Raw genomic sequence first — 6134 nt, 5'->3', positions numbered from 1 at the left:
GCCTTGGCCGTGGCATGGCATGCTGCTGGCCTTGGCCTTGGCATGGCATGCTGCTGGCTTTGGCTGGCCTGCCTTGGCCGTGGCATGGCATGCTGCTGGCCTAGGCCTTGGCATGGCATGCTGCTGGCTTTGGCTGGGCTGCCTTGGCCGTGGCATGGCATGCTGCTGGCCTTGGCCTTGGCATGGCATGCTGCTGGCTTTGGCTGGGCTGCCTTGGCCGTGGCATGGCATGCTGCTGGCCATGGCCTTGGCATGGCATGCTGCTGGCTTTGGCTTGCCTGCCTTGGCCGTGGCATGGCATGCTGCTGGCCTAGGCCTTGGCATGGCATGCTGCTGGCTTTGGCTGGGCTGCCTTGGCCGTGGCATGGCATGCTGCTGGCCTTGGCCTTGGCATGGCATGCTGCTGGCTTTGGCTGGCCTGCCTTGGCCGTGGCATGGCATGCTGCTGGCCTAGGCCTTGGCATGGCATGCTGCTGGCTTTGGCTGGGCTGCCTTGGCCGTGGCATGGCATGCTGCTGGCCTTGGCCTTGGCATGGCATGCTGCTGGCTTTGGCTTGCCTGCCTTGGCCGTGGCATGGCATGCTGCTGGCCTAGGCCTTGGCATGGCATGCTGCTGGCTTTGGCTGGGCTGCCTTGGCCGTGGCATGGCATGCTGCTGGCCTTGGCCTTGGCTTGGCATGCTGCTGGCTTTGGCTGGGCTGCCTTGGCTGCGGTTCTTATCACTAGACGTGCGTTGCGTGCGAAGGCGTGCAAAGGCGTGCGCGACCATGCGCGCAACACGCGCACCGCGGTCAAAAGACCACGCGCGCGGTATTCGCACAGGCCACGCTGCCCACGCCGCGGGCATGCCAGGCCGCCCAGGCCGTGCGCATGCCATGCCGTGCTGCCCAGGCCGGCTGCATGCCAGGCCGCCCAGGCCGTGCGCATGCCATGCCGTGCTGCCCACGCCGCGGGCATGCCAGGCCGGCTGCATGCCAGGCCGCCCAGGCCGTGCGCATGCCATGCCGTGCTGCCCACGCCGCGGGCATGCCAGGCCGGCTGCATGCCAGGCCGCCCAGGCCGTGCGCATGCCATGCCGTGTTGCCCATGCCGCGCGCATGCCAGGCCGCCCACGCCCGCGCGCATGCCACGCCATGCTGCCCAAGGCCGCGCCCAGGCCGCGCAAGGCCGCGCCCAGGCCGCGCAAGGCCGCGCCCAGGCCGCCCAAGGCCGCGCCCAGGCCGCCCAAGGCCGCGCCCAGGCCGCGCAAGGCCGCCCAAGGCCGCGGTCCAGGCCGCCCAAGGCCGCGGCCGAGCCGCCCCAGGCCGCAGCCCAGGCCGCGGTCGAGCCGCAGTGCATGTAACCCAAGGCCGCAGCCCAGGCCGCGCCCAACATGGGGCGTACCTGCCACTGCCTTGCCCTGGGCAAGGGAGGTGCCCCCCCCTTAAAATAGCCTGTTAAGCCCTTTTCAATCTGGCAGGAGGAAACATCAAGCATGTTCGAGGAGTCATAATGGGGTTTTTTTAAAAAGTAATGGTTTTTTGCCAAAACTTTCAACATGAAAGTTGTAGGAAATAATTTAATACACCATAAAAAAAATTAAAAAAAATATTTTTTTACAGAAAATATTTTATTTTAATTTATTTCGATATTAATACTTAAAAAATAATAAAAATTAATAAAAATAGTCAAAAAATTATGGAAAAATTCCCATAATTAAAGGATGATTCACTAGTAATTATAGAAATTATTAAATTATTTTTTTCATTTTTTTTATTTTATTTTGATTTTTTTATGCCAAATAAGGGCTTTAAAAATTCGAAAAGCTCCAGAAAAATTGCAAAAAAATAGGGAATGACATTTAAAATTGATTGTAGTGCATTTTTAATTGTGTTGCACGGTTTGGGTAAGATTATAAAAGAATCATGTTCAAAAAGATCGATCGAGGCGGTGGCACGCCATGGCCTTGGCCTTGGCCTTGGCCTTTGCCCGCGGCCTTGGCCTTTGCCTTGGCCTTGGCCATGCCTTGCACAGGGACTTGGCCTTGCCCACTGCCTTGGCCTTGGCTTTGGCCTTGGCCTTGGCATGGCATGGCATGCTCGCCGAGGCCGTGGCATGCCTTGCTGCTAGCCAAGGCCGTGGCGTGGCATGCTCGCCCAGCCCGTGGCATGCCGTGCTCGCCCAGCCCGTGGCACGCCATGTTGGCCCAAGGCATTGGCATGGCATGCCGGCCAAGGCATGCTGGCCAACGCTGCACAAGGCGGTGCCATGGCATGGCATGCTGACCAAGACCGTGCCATGGCATGCTGGGCGAGGCCGGGGCATGGCATGCTGGCCGAGGCCGTGGCTTGCCATGCCGCCACGGCCGTGGCATGCCGGGCAACGGACCGGCATGGCCCAGCCCGTGGCACGCCATGTTGGCCCAAGGCATTGGCATGGCATGCCGGCCAAGGCATGCTGGCCAACGCTGCGGCACGGCGTGCTGGACAAGGCGGTGCCATGGCATGGCATGCTGACCAAGACAGTGCCATGGCATGCTGGCCGAGGCCGTGGCATGGCATGCTGGCCGAGGCCGTGGCTTGCCATGCCGCCACGGCCGTGGCATGCTGGGCAACGGACCGGCATGGCATGCTGGCCGTGGCGGTGGCACGACATGCTGGCCAAGGCAGTGGCATGGCATGTAGGCCAAGGCTAAGGCATGGCACGCTGTGGCATGGCACGCTGGCCAAGGCAGTCGCAAGGCATGCGGGCCGAGGCCGCGGCACGGCCCGCTGGGCAACGCGGTGGCATGGCATGCTGGGCAACGCCGTGGCAAGGCATGCGGGCCGAGGCCTTGGCATGGCATGCTGGCCGAGGCCGTGGCATGGCATGCGGGCCGAGGCCGTGGCATGGCATGGCATGCGGGCCGAGGCCGTGGCATGGCATGCGGGCCGAGGCCGTGGCGTGGCATGGCATGGCATGTTGGGCAACGCCGTGGCAAGACATGCGGGCCGAGGCCGTGGCATGGCATGTTGGGCAACGCCCTGGCAAGCCATGCGGGCCGAGGCCGTGGCGTGGCATGTTCGCCAAGGCTAAGGCATGGCACGCCGGGCAACGCGGTGCATTGGCATGCTGGGCAGCGCGGTGGCAAGGCATGGGGGCCGAGGCCGTGGCATGGCATGTTGGGCAACGCCGTGGCAAGACATGCGGGCCGAGGCCGTGGCATGGCATGCGGGCCGAGGCCGTGGCACGACATGTTGGCCAAGGCTAAGGCATGGCACGCCGGGCAACGCGGTGGCATGGCATGCTGGGCAACGCGGTGGCAAGGCATGCGGGCCGAGGCCGTGGCATGGCATGTTGGGCAACGCCGTAGAAGGGCATGCGGGCCGAGGCCGTGGCATGGCATGCGGGCCGAGGCCGTGGCATGGCATGTTGGGCGACGCCGTAGCAAGGCATGCGGGCCGAGGCCGTGGCATGTCATGCGGGCCGAGGCCGTGGCATGGCATGCGGGCCGAGGCCGTGGCATGGCATGTTGGCCGAGGCCGTGGCAAGGCATGCGGGCCGAGGCCGTGGCATGGCATGTTTGGCAACGCCGTGGCAAGACATGCGGGCCGTGGCATGGCATGGCATGCGGGCCGAGGCCGTGGCACGACATGTTGGCCAAGGCTAAGGCATGGCACGCCGGGCAACGCGGTGGCATGGCACGCCGGGCAACGCGGTGGCAAGGCATGCGGGCCGGGGCCGTGGCATGGCATGTTGGGCGACGCCGTAGCAAGGCATGCGGTCCGAGGCCGTGGCATGTCATGCGGGCCGAGGCCATGGCATGGCATGCGGGCCGAGGCCGTGGCATGGCATGTTGGGCGACGCCGTAGCAAGGCATGCGGGCCGAGGCCGTGGCATGTCATGCGAGCCGAGGCCGTGGCATGGCATGCGGGCCGAGGCCGTGGCATGGCAAGTTGGGCGACGTCGTGGCAAGGCATGCGGGCCGAGGCCGTGGCATGTCACGCGGGCCGAGGCCGTGGCATGTCACGCGGGCCGAGGCCGTGGCATGGCATGCGGGCAGAGGCCGTGGCATGGCATGTTGGGCGACGCCGTCGCAAGGCATGCGGGCCGAGGCCGTGGCATGGCATGCGGGCCGAGGCCGTGGCATGGCATGTTGGGCGACGCCGTAGCAAGGCATGCGGGCCGAGGCCGTGGCATGTCATGGCATGTTGGGCGACGCCGTAGCAAGGCATGCGGGCCGAGGCCGTGGCATGGCATGTTTGGCAACGCCGTGGCAAGACATGAGGGCCGTGGCATGGCATGGCATGCGGGCCGAGGCCGTGGCACGACATGTTGGCCAAGGCTAAGGCATGGCACGCCGGGCGACGCGGTGGCATGGCATGCGGGCCGGGGCCGTGGCATGGCATGTTGGCCAACGTCGTAGCAAGGCATGCGGGCCGAGGCCGAGGCCGTGGCACGGCATGCGGGCCGAGGCTGTGGCATGGCATGTTGGGCGACGCCGTAGCAAGGCATGCGGTCCGAGGCCGTGGCATGTCATGCGGGCCGAGGCCGTGGCATGGCATGCGGGCCGAGGCCGTGGCATGGCATGTTGGGCGACGCCGTAGCAAGGCATGCGGGCCGAGGCCGTGCCGTGGCATGCGGGCCGAGGCCGTGGCATGGCATGCGGGCCGAGGCCGTGGCATGGCATGTTGGGCGACGCCGTAGCAAGGCATGCGGTCCGAGGCCGTGGCCTGTCATGCGGGCCGAGGCCGTGGCATGGCATGCGGGCCGAGGCCGTGGCATGGCATGCGGGCCGAGGCCGTGGCATGGCATGTTGGGCGACGCCGTAGCATGGCATGCGGGCCGAGGCCGTGGCATGTCATGCGCGCCGAGGCCGTGGCATGGCATGCGGGCCGAGGCCGTGGCATGGCAAGTTGGGCGACGTCGTGGCAAGGCATGCGGGCCGAGGCCGTGGCATGGCATGCGGGCCGAGGCCGTGGCAAGGCATGTTGGGCGACGCCGTCGCAAGGCATGCGGGCCGAGGCCGTGGCATGTCATGCGGGCCGAGGCCGTGGCATGGCATGCGGGCCGAGGCCGTGGCATGGCATGTTGGGCGACGCCGTAGCAAGGCATGCGGGCCGAGGCCGTGGCATGGCATGTTGGGCGACGCCGTAGCAAGGCATGCGGTCCGAGGCCGTGGCATGTCATGCGGGCCGAGGCCGTGGCATGGCATGCGGGCCGAGGCCGTGGCATGGCATGTTGGGCGACGCCGTAGCAAGGCATGCGGTCCGAGGCCGTGGCATGTCATGCGGGCCGAGGCCGTGGCATGGCATGCGGGCCGAGGCCGTGGCATGGCATGTTGGGCGACGCCGTAGCAAGGCATGCGGGCCGAGGCCGTGCCGTGGCATGCGGGCCGAGGCCGTGGCATGGCATGTTGGGCGACGCCGTAGCAAGGCATGCGGTCCGAGGCCGTGGCATGTCATGCGGGCCGAGGCCGTGGCATGGCATGCGGGCCGAGGCCGTGGCATGGCATGTTGGGCGACGCCGTAGCAAGGCATGCGGGCCGAGGCCGTGGCATGTCATGCGGGCCGAGGCCGTGGCATGGCATGCGGGCCGAGGCCGTGGCATGGCAAGTTGGGCGGCGTCGTGGCAAGGCATGCTGGCCGAGGCCGTGGCATGTCATGCGGGCCGAGGCCGTGGCATGGCATGCGGGCCGAGGCCGTGGCAAGGCATGTTGGGCGACGCCGTAGCAAGGCATGCGGGCCGAGGCCGTGGCATGTCATGCGGGCCGAGGCCGTGGCACGTCATGCGGGCCGAGGCCGTGGCATGGCATGTTTGGCCATGCCGTGGCAAGACATGCGGGCCGTGGCATGGCATGGCATGCGGGCCGAGGCCGTGGCTCGACATGTTGGCCAAGGCTAAGGCATGGCACGCCGGGCAACGCGGTGGCATGGCATGCTGGGCAACGCGGTGGCAAGGCATGCGGGCCGAGGCCGTGGCATGGCATGTTGGGCAACGCCGCAGCAAGGCATGCGGGCCGAGGCCGTGGCATGGCATGCGGGCCGAGGCCGTGGCATGGCATGCGGGCCGTGGCCGTGGCATGGCATGTTGGGCGACGCCGTCGCAAGGCATGCGGGCCGAGGCCGTGGCATGGCATGTTTGGCAACGCCGTGGCAAGACATGCGGGCCGTGGC

Source organism: Camellia sinensis, unplaced genomic scaffold (assembly GCF_055761805.1).
Source record: "Camellia sinensis isolate YWXY unplaced genomic scaffold, ASM5576180v1 Unanchor4, whole genome shotgun sequence".
Classification (NCBI taxonomy): Eukaryota; Viridiplantae; Streptophyta; class Magnoliopsida; order Ericales; family Theaceae; genus Camellia; species Camellia sinensis.
Note: the sequence above shows the minus strand (reverse complement) of the source record.